This window comes from Pteropus alecto, unplaced genomic scaffold (genome assembly GCF_000325575.1).
Source record: "Pteropus alecto unplaced genomic scaffold, ASM32557v1 scaffold3, whole genome shotgun sequence".
NCBI lineage: Eukaryota > Metazoa > Chordata > Mammalia > Chiroptera > Pteropodidae > Pteropus > Pteropus alecto.
Genome location: NW_006442484.1, coordinates 27,136,932 through 27,152,329, shown reverse-complemented (window position 1 = coordinate 27,152,329; position 15,398 = coordinate 27,136,932).

Below are 15,398 nucleotides of genomic sequence, written 5' to 3'. Positions count from 1 at the left end.
ATATTTAATAGACTGGAATAGGTCATTATCTTGTCTAATAGCAACTTAGTTCTAAGAGTCATCAGTTTTGTGGGCCTATACTAAAAATAGTACAATTCTATTAGTGTTGAGTTTCTTAAACATTTTATGTGTCTTTTAAGTAAGAGACAGGAAGGAAAAATTGAACTTCAAGAATATGTCAAAAAAAATTATAGAGTCTGACTTTTAGAAGTAAACTCTGAAATTGCCTAGAAACCACAAATGAAACCTAGGGCCAAAAAGGTTAGATTAAGTGACTTCACCGTACATCATTTAAAAAATAGTTCTGGTGGGAAAAAAACAGCAGTGCAGCAACAACTTGTTTTCATTGCCGAATCCTAAATCAGTCAGTTTAGCAGAGATGAACAAAACAAAACGAAACGACAAAATTTTTGTAGCAAAAATTCAAGAGGCTGAAATCTTCCACAGATTTGGATGCTGCTAAGGGATATGAACATAAGAGTACCATGCCCCAAACCGTCCCACTCACTGAGTATTGGAGTTGGGGTAGTTGGGAGTCATCCAGCTCCTTTTTTTGAAATATACTTATAGTATATTTCAAAAAAAAAAAATATACTATGACATTGAATAGCCTGTTCAATGTCACTCAGTTTCTTGATGGCAGCAGTAGGGTTAGATTTTAGGTCTTCAGAATCCTCACATTAGAATTCAGGCCTTCTAAGTGCTGATGTCTAGACTTTTCTGGAAGTGCTTCAGAAGCAATCTTTAGGGAGTGAGGGAGAGGTTGAGCCTTTTGCTCTGGGGCCCACTTTAATTAACACATCTGGACTTTAAATTGTTTTAATTATTGGAGTTTTAAGATTTTACTTAAGCAGGCGTTCACTATTTAAAAAATGCTTGAAAATCTCTGTGATATAATACATTTACATTTATAGACTACAAACAATTTATTTGGCTTGCAAACTATGAATGTCTTTTTTTGTGTGCTCATTAATATGGCTCCTGTCCTTGTAGTTCTTCTTCTTTTGTTCAACAATACCTTAAATTTTTCTACAAATACAGGTTATATTGCCAGGAACTCAGGCAAAAATAAAAACTAATTAATTATCTTCTAAGAAAATTAATTACCTTCTAACAAAAATGGATTAAAATGTTTAGGACTGAATAGTTTAACTTCTCATCAAAACCATGGATAATTTTTTTAGTCTTTTCAGACTATCTTTAGGTTCTAGTCACCATGTTTTTCAGCTTTAAAATGAGCTTTTACTAATAAAGGATGGAGGATAATTTATAGTCATGAGAGAAAATACAGCCCTTGTGAATTGACCATGAATGCAAAATCTATAGTTTGAAAAATGATCATCGAACACAGTATTCTTGGAATTTCCTATAGTTGATGAAGGATCTATTTGGATCCTTCAATACGGTTCCCTGTGGCTCAGCAATTATGAGTGATTTTTCTGTCATCGCCCATAAACGACAGAGACCTTTCAGAGAACTAGAAACCAAAGACAGGAGAATATAGCATGAACAAGGTGTGGGAATTCACATTCAGAAAAGCCTTGAGCTTTTAGTTTAATTTTCAGGACTCAAATTCTCATAATCACAGTCCCAGGCTATAAAAGACTACCAAAAAAAAAAAAAAAAAAAAAAAAAAGAAGAAGAAGAAGAAGGGAAGAAAAGAAGACATTGTTCAGTTGTTTCCATTGCATCTATGAAGACAGGACACATGCTTTTTATCAGTAAATTTTTCTAATAAAGGAAGAGCCCCTAGATTTTAAAATACCATGGGATTTAAAATTAGGACTTTCCAAATAGTGGTTATCAGTGTATTTTTGGTTTATAAGGGAAAAAGAAAAATATTTACTAAATCCAAAATATCTAATAGACACATGTATCCATTTCTAAGGATATTTGCTTAGCCTGTGTAAATGATCAATTTTATCGAATAACTTCAAGATTGGGCTTGAAATGGGAAAGCCCTAATAATTGATTATTGATACCTAGTCACTAGATTTTGATTTTTTTTTGTTACTAAGCAAAATAATATCTAATTAATACTACTTACGAAATTTCTTATAGAATACTTGGGTTTTAATCTATTTAACTTAAGAAAATTTCTTGCAGTTTTACTTAGCGTATGTTCATGTGCCATACATTTTATTAAAATATCTCAGCTTGTTTTTTCTAAGACAACTTTTTTTTTTTTTTTTTTGGTGGGGGGTCGGGGAGAGGGTCAGGAGATTTCTTAATGCAGAATTTACTGTGAAAATCTTGAGGGACTTTACATGATTGAAGACAGGATATTCACTTTGACAGTTTAATGCATTTTACATTATGATGGCATTGCATGCTTCGCAGTTCCTGAAAAAGAGCTTACATTAGGTCTCAAGGTAGCCTCTTTTACTATGTATTTCCTGATCATCTCTTTTGCTCACATCAGATCCCCGAGGGTACTCATTTGTGGAGAAGAGATAATTTTGCCACTTGGGAAGGAAGCATGTGGTTGTGTCTTGAGTAAAATTAGTTCTTTAAGAAAGTGTACTGTACTGAAAGCGTTTTGTCCAGCCTTGGAATGGCTCAGAAGATTAGCCCTGTGATGACATTCTGGCTATGGCTCCTTATAGAAATTCTACGTTTAAGTGATTCTGCAATTTTCCTGATGTTGTGAGTAAGAAAATGTATATTGACACCAGATTTCAATCTGATCACTTGTTTACTTCCCCATGCACATGAAAAGAAACAGAGATATATATTATACTTATATGGTATATATTTCATTTTACTAGAACCCCTCCAAATGAACTAAATTCTAGCCTGAACTTTTTCATTTATTTGTTGTAAAATTTTGGATAAGTAATTCAATATATGACTTTTAATGTCCTTATCTTATGAGAGGGAAATTGTGGTATCACTAATTAAGTTCTTGCTATGGTACCTTAATTTATTTCAGTTCTTCAGTTGAATAATACTTACCTGAGAATTAAATATTTCTAGTCCTATATTACTGATGAGAAAGTAAGGCCCAGAGAAGTTAGTTGAATTGTATACCATCTTATAGCTGGTGAAGGACTTAATTTATTTTTGAGCCCAGCTAATGTTTGACTTCAAAACTAATGCTCTTTCTACTCTTTCTAATGCTAGAAAATACAACTTCTGTGTGACATATTATGTAAAGTTCAGTGAGGCATTCTAAACTGTAGAGTGCCATAAAAAGACAAAACATTTTTATATTTATTAATTTAATCATAGAGTTATTAATAATAATACTCTGACAGGACTAAACAGCCAACGTATCTCAGATTCCAGCCTCGTTGAAAGGCACAGATAACTTTGTCTAACAGGCACTCTGTGTAATGTTACTAAATTTATTCAGAATCTTGGCAAATATAACAGGATTGGAAGTAGCAGGCATTAATGTATTTGACTTTGGCTAATAACCTCTTCTGGGATGGATTATGATAAATGGCATTTTTAGTCCAAGTCAAATTATGTGTTTGATAGCTGGTGGGGAGAGATGGACATTGTGTGAGGCAGTCTTTTAACATTCTGGAGAAATTATTTTAAACTGCTGGAAAAATATTTCCAGGAAGTTGGGAAATCCTAGTTACGATGTGAAAAGAAAAGCAGTGCAGTAACAATCCTTATGCACTGGCAATATCCTAAGTCAGTTTAGGAAGGCTAAAGGCCAAACTGATGATATTTTGAAGGTTGTAACAGAGTATAATAGAATTAGAATGTTTGGCTGTTGACCATTTTAGCTGCTGATACAGATCCTGCATAGTTCACATTTTATCCCTGAGCACTAAATAACATGTGGAACAGAAAGTAAGTTTATTGTGATAACTTCTGATTTTTTGACCTTGAATAGCAAAGTTCATTGTCATTTACATGGATTGCCTCTGCAGCGGTTTCTGTCAGAGTCCTGAAGAATTAGCACTAGCTTGATAAGAGGAGGTTGGAACGTAGTGACCCAGCAGCTGCTCCCTCCCTTGCCATTTAGGTTACTGGGCTCGAATCAGACTTCCTATTTGGGAAGGACGAGTTAACAGGGGTTCAAAAAGATAAAACATCATTGCCAAGCTCTTTTAGGACACATCCTCACTGTTGCAGTGGTAGTACAAATTGTATATAACCCAGGAGAGTATGTTGTTATTATTTTGTTTTTTATCTTCGTCTTCCAGTGAGATTTCAAGTAATATGGGGTCATTTCTCTCTTGTATTTCTCACGATGATTAGTGCTGAGAGTCCATAATGCATATTTTAAAATGTTGATTGTTTAATTAGTTATGTAACACTTTATTCTTTCATAATCATGTTTGATCACATTTTGAGATATATTTTTAATTCTGTATGTGATGCCAGTAATACACCTTTGGGAAAAGAAAGTTTTTTGAAGACCTTAAAGTGCCCACCCTAAACCAAACTAAGCCAAACAATGACAGTTAGTAGATTTGCTTATTTAAACTAACATATCAGAATGTAATTTATATTATTTATGAATGAGGGATTCTGAAAAAATTGAGCATACTTGAAAATAGATGATTTTTAAAATATTTTTTAAAAAGCTTTTAAAACTATGAAACTAATATTTTCATATAATAAGGGAAAATGTCGAAGCAATAGAGAAGTATTTATTTCAAAGGGAAAATTCTTCTTTCACACTCTTTACCCCTTTGGTAGGCAGAGATTTGGCCCTATGATATTCATTCTCTGGTGTCACACCTGTGACTATGTTACCCTACATGGCAAAAGAGACTTTGCAGATGTAATTGAAGTCACCAACCACCTGACTTTAAGATAGGGAGAGTATCCTGGATTATCCAGGTGGGCCCAATTTAATCAGATCAGCCCTTAAAAGCAGAACTTTCTTCTAGCTAAAGGCAGAAGAGGAAGTCAGGTGGCTTGATGATGGAAGACATCATGTGCAGGGAGGACCAGAGAAAGATCCTAGGAGCTAAGACCAGTTTCCAGCTATCAGCCATCACAGAAATGGGAGCCTCAGTCCTACAACGCAAGGAACTGAGTCCGGCCAACAACTTGAATGAGTCTGGAAGTGAACTCATCCTGTCTCCAGAAAAGAATGCAGCCTTGCCAGCACCTTGATTTCAGCCTTGTGATATTCTAAGCAAGACAACCAGCTGAGTCATGCTGTATCTGGACTTCTGACCTACAGAATTGTGAGATAGTAAAATAGGTGTTGTTTTAAGCAGCTAAATTTGTGGTCAGTTGTCATGGCAGCAATGAAAAATGAATACACTCAAGTCCACGTCCGGAGAGTTAATGGTTTGATGTGATCCTTTAGACCGTTTAATGTATTGAAACATTTCTAACTGAAAGTCGGAGTAGCACAATTGATCTTTATTATTGTTATGAAAAAAGTTTTGCTGAGCAAAGCCGGACTTCTGCCATGATAATGCCAAATGTCGACAGTTTCCAATTCTGAGTACATCAACCTGCATTTTTAACTATTCTTATCGGTGAGAGTTTCTACTATGTAAAACTTTAAAAATCAGATGGGAACCTGCCTGATTTATAATTGTTTCTAATATCTAATGTACAATGTATTCTCTCCTTCTCCCTCTCTCTCTCTTTTTTAAATAAAAGAGCATCCTGAGGCATTTTACTTCTATTCTGGATCTTTTCTGGCAGTGAGTTGTTGATCAGGGACAGAAGGACCAATGTGAGACTCTTTCTGTTAAAGGCTTCAGTGGCAATGTGAAGTTTCACGCAGTTCGCTCAAGCCTGCTGCTCAAATTCATGCTGAATTGAGGAATACCTAAGTAGATGACTAAAAATACTGTTTTCCTTTTCATAAGGGGCGAAGGGAAAGAAAATAAAGGTGAGTTTACTACAGTAATCCTTAAAGTTTTGGTCTTCCCTTTGATTTGTGTGTGCAGAGCAAGCTTCTGTGTTAAATTTAGGCAGCATTGCTATAGTCATTAAACTAAAGTGGCTGTTGACCTGTTTGTTCATCCACCCGTGTGTTGCTACAGGGTTTATCACTACAGGTTAGCACCCAATGACTGATGGGCTGGACTTCAGACTCCATTTAACCTAATTGCAAACAAGAATAGTGGGAACGGAGATTTATCTAGGGCTGAGACTCAGCAAATGTATCAAAATGTTCCTGTATCTTAGGTTATTTTTAATTTTCTATTTTATTTTTGTAAATATATCCGGTCATAAAGGGTAGAATAGGGTAGAAATGCCTAGTCTAAGGATAATACAGACGTCTCTCGGCCTATCTGGTGAACTGGTAAGACAGGCCTATTTGCTCGAGGATTGAGAAGCCTTCTGGAAAAGAATGCAAGCTGAGAGAGGACTTGAGAGTGATGACTGACCCAGTAAAGGGGTTCTCTACCCAATTTCAATGTTAGGCAGGTGGTTCCCCACCACCAACAAGCAATTTTCGGACACCAGTTCAGTGTCCTACAATTCAACTCAATTCTAACAGTACTTTGAGATAACATCAGATTCCATAGGTTAAGGGTTCAGTCCTAGAAGACTGCCCTCCTGCATCCGCCCTCCCCTTTAAACACCAGTTGCTTCTGACCAATCAGCTATAGCTTGGAGTTTCCAATGACTCTGCCCTTAGGTTCAATTAATTTTCTAGAGCAGCTCACAGAATTCGGTGAAATATTTCACTCACTAGATTACGGATTTATTATAAAGACATAACTCGGGAACAGCCAGATGGAAGAGATGCACAGGGCGAGGCAAGAGGAAAAGGCCCAGAGTTTTCTGTGTGCTTTCTAGGCACACCAGCATACCATCATTCCATGTGTTCACCAATCTGGTAGTTCAAAGAGCTCTCTTTCTGGGTTTTTATAAAGGCTTCATTACATATACATGATTAAATAAATCTTCGGCCATTGGTGATTGAACTCAATCTCTAGCCCCTCTGTGCTCACTGGGGGATGACAGTTCCGACCTTCCAATCACATAGTTGCCTCCATCCAAAACTCACCTTAGTAACATAAAAAAAGGTATCTTATTTGCTCTCATCACTTAGGAAATTCCAATGGTTTTAGGTGTTCTGTGCCAGGATCGGGGATGAAGATCAAATATACATATCTTATTATAAGTCACAATATCACATCCACTAAGAAAAACCTCGTTATCAGAGGCAAATGGAGAGTCCAATTAGAGAGGAGACTTTGAAACAAACTCTGCCCAAGGGTTCCATTTCCTCAGTGGCAATACTTGGTGAAGCAATGGAGCAGTGACACTAGGCAGGAGAGTGGTGTCATGTGGCAGTGTGGCCTCCTCTAGGGACACCCAGAAATGCTACAGGAAAAAGGAGGCTTTTAAGAGTTTATAATGTTTAGTCAGTGGTTGGGGCAAGAGCTGGTGAAGTTTGAATTATCGATGTGACCTTGACCTGAAGGGAGTGAGACCTGGGGAGACTCCATTGCCTACTGTGGTTGCCAACCTTCAGGATGGCCCCCGGAGATCTGTGCCTCCCTGTACCTATGCCCTTATGTAGTCTTTTCCCACATTAAATAGAGCTGACCTGAAAATCCAATAGGATATTTTGCAAATGACGGTGTGTGACTTCCAGGAATAGGCCGTAAAGGACAGTACAGTTTCCACTTTCCTTTCTTTCATATCACTTGCTCTGGGGAGAACAAATTCCATGTTGTGAGAATGCTCAAGTAGCTCTATGGATAAGCCCATCTGGCAAAGAATTGAGACCTCCTGCTGTCAGCCACATGGGTGAGCCATTGTGGAAGCAGATCTTGTCATCTTAGTCAAGCCTTCAGATGACTGTCACCCCAACTGACTTCAACCTCATGGGAGACTCTGAGTCAAAACTACCTTCCTAAGCCACTCCCAAATTTTTGACCTGCAGAAGAAAACTGTGAGACAAAAAATGTTTGTTGTTTTAAGCTACTAAGTTTGCAGTAATTTTTAAAGCAGCAATAGGCACACATACACACAGACACACATTGTTATAGATGTGTGAATCCTATTCTCCAATACATTCTCAAATACTAGTTCTTTGAGGGCAGCATCTATATCTAATTTATCTTTTATTCTCCACAGTTCAAATCTATTAACACATTCTTCTTAATCTATAGATTTTTAAAAAATGAATGAATTGCCTTGTACATATCCCAAATACCCCAAACCCTTTTAAAAAGTATCTAAACTGAAGTAAAATGTTACATGATGGCAGTCATTCCCATCAGAAGAATTTCGTCTGTAACATATAGACATCTGTAGGAGTGGGGTGAGCTGGGGCAGATAAGAAGAGAGGTGAAGAAGGAAGGACAAGGCAGTGATTTTTTTCTTTAATTGATGTTTCTCACTTGTTTCTACAGCTCTTATAGCTTTAATTACAATATAGATCCCTAGTCTTGGGATCAAAATGATTGTGGCTGTGTGGCTGTGTGAAAATAAAGCACACAAAACTAGCTAGATAGATAGATGAATAGATGGATGGATAGATTGATGGATGGATAGATAGTTAGATATCCAGATAGAGAGAAAATCATTTTTCTCATTGTCATGGTCTATAGTTTTCTTTATCAGTAACACTGGTGTTGAGATGTTTTGAGCTTTCCCTTTAAAAATCTTGTTAATATCTGTCTCACAGTCTCTGTATTTATCTGTGAGTTGTATACTCATAACTTTGACAGCAGCTTTCTGAAACTGACATTTAACGTGATATTTTTTATAATTCCTGGAGAACAATGAAAAATCAGAATGAAAATAATTATTATTTGTTAAGGCCTCACTTTGATCTTAGAATTGAATGTCTACAAAATATTTTTCCAAACAACCTTCATTGCCATCATTTTATTAATAAGGAACCTGGGGGTGGCTCTGAGCTTTTTCCAGATGCACACCGTGAGTTAAAGGATGAAGTGTGGTTAGAACTCAGTCTTTTCAGCTCCTGAGCCAAATATTTTACAGAGAGGCCATTTTGAAACTTCTTTTTTTCTTATTCTTCTAATATGTAGCATCAATTATGTTCATTCACAAGAGAAAAAAGTCAGTGCTAGGCGTATTACATATATCTTTTCTCTGGTACATAACATCTATTACATTTATTTTAAAGAAGAAAAATGCTCTGCTAAGCTTATTAAATATTGGAGGTCTTTAGAAATGTTTTTATATTGGAAAAATGAGATGGAGGAAATGAGTGCATCTAATTTTCTCCAAAGTGGTCTGATATATGGTAAGTGTCACTAATAGACCCCAGTTCATCATCATCATCCTAATTAACATAATGATGATGATGATGATGATTATGATGATAGGATAATAGCAATAATGATAATAGATATAATAGAAAGAATCTTAGTCTGAGCTTAATCAGTGTTTACCCATGTATTCAGACATGACTGGAATGTCTGGTGGAGAGGGGTGTCTATTTACATCAGAGACCACGAGTCTCCAGAGAAATAGCAGCGTACCCCAAAGGAAGACAAATGGGGTGAAGAAAGTTGGTTTAAAGATGATGGGCCAAAAGAGGAAAGCAAGCTGACTCTGGGCGCCACCTGGTATGTTATTTTCAAGCTGAGGTGATCACAATGTGGAAAGTAACTAATGCAAGAGGCCTGTGTACTTGTGCTCTCTGAGGGCCAGTGGATGCACCAGGGGCAGTGACTCCGGTGCTGGCAGCTTCTGCAGGAACAGGAAGTGACTTTCTCCTCAGGAACCTTGATGTTTAGAGAGCAAGCATTACTGGCTTCTGCACAGATTTGGTGAGGATTAGCAGTGGCACAGGCACCTTTAGTTAGTGTCCCTAGCAGCAGGGTTGCCATCAGTGGACATTAGCAGGACAGCTGATTCTAAGGTGATAGCCACAGCATTCTGGAGGAAGAGTGGAGAAAGCGGCTGGTGCCATGGAGAAGACCACTGCCTGGGGATCTCTAGACTATGTGGAAGAAATTCAAGGGTATATAGAAACTCTAAAATTGAAGAGGGGTGGTAAAATTAAAGAAATAGTGGTTTTCTGACTCTTAGTGTGACACTTTTTTTTTATCAAGTCAATGTGGGCATGTTGTGGGAAAGTCATTGGAGAAATCATCACCACGATCCATTCTATCCCTATATTATCTCCATCTAGGAATGTTAAATTGGCTGCTGAAAATGCATTCATCTCAAAAGACCTCAATAATTAAAATAATTATAGTACAAATTATGCAAATAAAAACAACAATCTGATGTGTTATTTCCTGTCAAATCAATAAATATCTTTTAAACCTGGTAATATTACTCCTACAATTGTGTAGGATAATCTAATTCTTGCCCTTTAGCATGACAATGTTTCTCTGGCTCTCTTCCAAGCTCTTGCTTTCCAGGAGAGGCCTGAACGGATCTCCCAATATCATCATCATCATCATCATCATCATCATATCCCACCCCTTCCTGGATCAGTGAGGGTAAATATATGTAAGATGTGAAGTGAAGGTAACTACATTTGATCTCTATTTAGCTACAAATAGAATGAGAATATGGTTAGCGTGGTGGAGCGAGATGAGTCTTTCTGTTCCAGATGAAGTTCTTCAGGTAGTCACCAGCAGCTCCTGAAAATCCAGTTTGCTAATCTCTGGGAGGCACAGCTAGCCTTGGATTATCAGGATCTATCTTTGTACCTGCCTATGCTCATGGGGGTGACATGGTCCTTGAGTTGTGGTAACATGAGGTTTTCATTACCTTTTGAGGAGTGGTGGCCACTCCAGTGTAATAAGAACATGGGCTTTGCAACCAAACTATTCTGGTTCTAAATTCCAACCCTGCCATATATGAGCTATGTCACCTGGGCAAATGGGCAAATCACTTATTTTCTCTTTACTTTGGTTTCCTCACTTCTAAAGTCAAAATATGCATATTGCCTACCTCACAAAATTGTTAGAAAGGTTGAATTAATACAGATAAAGCTCTTAGAATGTTGTCTGTTTCATCATAAGCGTCTAATAAATGCTAGTTTTATTACTATTTTAATTATTATTTATTGGTCAGCTTAGCCTGAGCTGGTGCTGATGATAACTATATCTCAGAAAGGGGAGGGTTATTGCAGCGCTTAGGATTTTAACGGCAAGAATTTATGAATATTCTCATGGAGCCTTTCTTTAATTAGTGAATCAGGTCCAACAATGTGCAATTTCTATGTCTTTTCTTTTCTTTATGAAATTTCTAAGAGAAAGAATAAAATGGCCTAACTTGTTCAAATGTTCATTCTTAAATTGCTTTAGCCAGAATCATCAAACAGAGACATGGAAACCTAGACCATCCTTGTGCGGCTAATCTCAGAGAAGACACGGTAAACCAGTGGCTACCGCATTGTATCTGTTAAAATAAGCCCAGAAACAGACACAGATAATCTGTGGTTTGATTTCTTAATTTCTAGCAATAATCTTATAATTTTGCAAAAATTTTGACCCATTCATTTTCCTGCTAGGAATTTATTCTTAAGAAAATAATAAAATGTCATTGTAAAGATGCTGTTATGAAGATATTCATCAAAACATATTTATAACATATATGTGGAAAGAATATAAATATTGAGCTATAAGGGAGTGTTTGAATAGATGTTGGCACATCTATGGAATGTTTATTCTTGACAGTCATTGAAAATGTTGTAGAAGAATATTTAATAATATCTAAATGTTATAACATATTGTTTAGTAAAAAGAGCAAATTTCAAAGTGGTATGTAGTAAGATTCCATTTTCTGTTAAAAAAAAGAAAGAAAGTACGTATATAGAAGGAAAACTTTAAGAAATGTAACAAAACACTAACAATGACCATCTTGGAATAGTGAGAGTACAAGTGATTTTTATATTTTTTCTTAGAATTTTCGATTTGTCTCCAATAATTACATAGTTTTTGTAATATGAAAAAAATGCACAGAGTAATTTAATGTGAATCTGTGAACCACTAATTTGGCTGTAAGCTTTCTAGCAGCCAACACAAAAATAGGAACATTACCAGGCCCCTGATTTACTGTGCCTATAAAAGGAAAATGAATCCAATTGTCTGAGGAGAACATAGCTCTTTCCAGCACTAAGCCCTATGAGAAATTTATCCTACAGGTCCTCTTAAAGAGGTCACTGGGTAATACAAGAAACTATATATTTGATGGCATCCTTTGAGTAAACATAGTCCTGGGTTTTATTGGGCTCTTTCATATTGTTCCCCTTGTCCCTCAACATATGCCGATGAATCAGTAAAAAGCAGCTTAACTAGGAAACCAATATGACCCCACCCAATTCCATAATTCATTTATCAGGCTTAACCCTGTAAAGATTTTTCAATAGCTAAAGGAATAGATGGATTGCAGATACTTCAGTCTTCTATTGAGGAACAAAGAATTCAAGGTTATTTTTCCTGACAAGTAGCAGGGATTCGCAATTTAATCTTGTCTGTAACTATGTATAGCTTTATCCTCTCAGTTAACTGAGCAAAATCTGTGACAAGTGGGACTGCTGTTACCTCTTTATGAAAGTTAGGAACCTGACAAAGAGACATAGCTAACTGATAGCGCTGGGTAACACATGGTCAAGATAATTCGCAGAATGTAAATTTTGTGCCACTAGCTCACAGACAAATAGGAAGGCAAAACAGACCCAAATATTTTATCATAGAACAGTGCCACAATATATGTGGCCTAGATGCTTTTATAAGCAGATAAAACCAGATACCTCATTTGTTAAGACTAAAAACATAAGCAAAACCAAAAACAAACAAAAAACAAATGATAACAGCTATCTTAAGAATCCATAGAACACTAATATGAGTAATATAATTTCTTGGTATATAGTTCAAGACAAAATGATCATATATCAGGTTTAAAGGATATATGTGCTTAGATAACTAACTTAAATTACTTAATTTTAGGTCAATTAGACAATAGAAGACATTTATCAAAAAGGATTACCTGTTTCAAAATAGTTTATTTATGGTTCTTCTTTTTGGTGTTAATTAGTTGCTATGGCAACCATTAAAGTGATTCCCAGTTCTTCACCACGTTATCTACAGTGAAGAGAACATTTATCTCTCTGTGACCTGGTAGTGATGATGGAGTGGGTGTATGTTATAACCACTGGGGGAATATCATGTGGTGTGCTTTCCATCTCTCTTTTTCTGCTATTCAAAAACAGATTTATATAGTACAAGGAATTCTGTGCTATTTCCTGACCAAATAGATAAATTCCCAATGTAGTGGGCTCTAAACTGTTTCTCATCTCCCAGTCAGTTTTAAACAAAGGCAGAAGGAAAAGTGCCTGCTGATTTTGCCTATGGCCAAAGGAACATAAGGAGGAGACTCTGACATCATTCCTCGGTAGCGGGTTTTCTTGCATATGTTCTCTATATATGTCTCTTCTTACTGCTTATCAATTAAATACTGTAATTGTGCCTGTTGCAAAAATAAAAATGCTTGAAGTTGATTAATTGAGCATATGAACCATGAACTACGGCAACGCTTGGAAACTCATTGAATTCCTCCATAATAATTATTGTTAAAATGCTTAAATGTTACCAGGTATATTAAAAATCCAGATGTTAGACCAGGCAATCTGGCACAGGACAGTCAGAGGCCCCTTGATCATATGGGGAGTTGCATATTTTTTGTCAGTTTCACTTAAAATTCTTTTCTTGGAGAAAGTGAGAGCTGCATTTGAATTGGAATTTGGCAAATTACTCTTGTTTAAAATATATGGGTAAAATAAGCCTTTCACTGGATTATTGCAACAGGCTACTAATTGGTCTCTCTGTTCTCCTTCCTGCTCTTCTAGTCTGCACTAAAGACAGAGGAGTCATTTGAAAATACAAATTGTGATTATCTTTCAGTGGCTTGCCACTGTCCTCAGGCTAATATGTGAACTTCCTCAGGTCTAAAAGGCCTGTCTGACCTGGCTTCTGCTCTTCTGCTTACATCTCAGCTTCCTGTCTGAGTTTGCTACCCCAGCCATCCTCTTGCTGCAACCCTCCGCCCACCCCCACCTCCTACTGCTTTGAAGCTGCAATGCTGTCTCTCCCCAGGCGTTTTTATGACCTATTTCCCTACTCATAGCAATCATCAGCACCCAGCATTCTCCTGGCTAATGCTTGCCTACTAGGCTTCATCAGAGCTCCCTAACCCTAAGGTCTGGCTTAGGAGCCTTTCCTGTGTGCCCTGTACCAGCCCAAGAGCCCTCTGCCTCCTGTGGGACTCTAGTTATTGCATTTTCAGTAGGTTCCTCTACCTAGAAGAAGTTCCTCAGGGACAAGCGCCAGGACAAATTTGTTTATTGTTATACTTCCATTATCTACTTCAGTGCCTGGCATATATTTGTGGCCAATATAATGACTTACTGGATGAATATTTGGCAGAAAGCTGTTAGAAATACAAAGACAAAAAAGATGTTCCTGATTACAGGAATGTGGTGTAAGACATTCGCAGGTCTGGTATTGTAGTGGAGAATGAGATAGCACAACAGAGCTCTGGGAATTCAGAGAACGGGCAAAGCACAACAGTGGGCAACAGAAAGCGCTTCTAGGCAGAGATTTTCAAATTGGGCTTTGGACAGCTTAAACGATTTTGAATGGGAAGGGAATGCATTTGAGGACATAGGAAATGAAAGTAAGGTGGAGAGCTAGGGGCAGGAGCAGTGTTTGGAGAGAAATGGCATTTAGTTCAGTCTGACTGGAATTTAGGGTGGGTGAAGGGATTATTGGAAGATGTGCTGGAAAAGCAGGTCACGCAGACCATGCGGGCCAAGAAAGCTGACTCACAAAGAACACAGACTGCAAGCAGAGACGATGACATTTATTTTAAAAGATCAATAGAGAAAAATAGAAGAATTTGGTCATTATTTGTTGTATTGTGTCTTTCACCATCAGTTTCAGGGACACATGTGGGTATAAGCACCTTTCTTGTTATTTTAATAGGAAGATTTAAAAAATGTTTATTATGGGACTGATGGAAAACATGAAGTTTTGTGTTTCTGCTGGAATCATACCTTGTATTTTGCTGACCCTTGGTGCATTTTAAATAATACAATCCAAAATACTCTCTAGAATGAAATGGGATATAAACAAATAAAATATTTCAGATTATGCAATTACTGAAAAATAACAGGTGAACATAGCTAGAAAACTTGTGTTGCTGGTTTTTACAGTTAATCCTTTTCAGTGGAGTTATGGCATTGAGCTTTTCTACCTTATTCTACTACAGCTAGCTTCTTACTAGAGACCGCCTTTGAGTTTGAAACTCTTCATCTGAAGACAGATGCAGGGTGGAGAGTTTGGATAACATCCAGAGAAAAGCAATAAAAACGATTAATTGCTTGAAAAATAAGACCTCAGAGGGATGTTTAAAGAAGTTGAGAATCTTAATCAATAGCAAAAGAATGGCTTAACTGTCTTTAATCACAGTGTTGGTGTTTTTTCTTCTTCGAAGTAGATACATAGAGAGGAGGT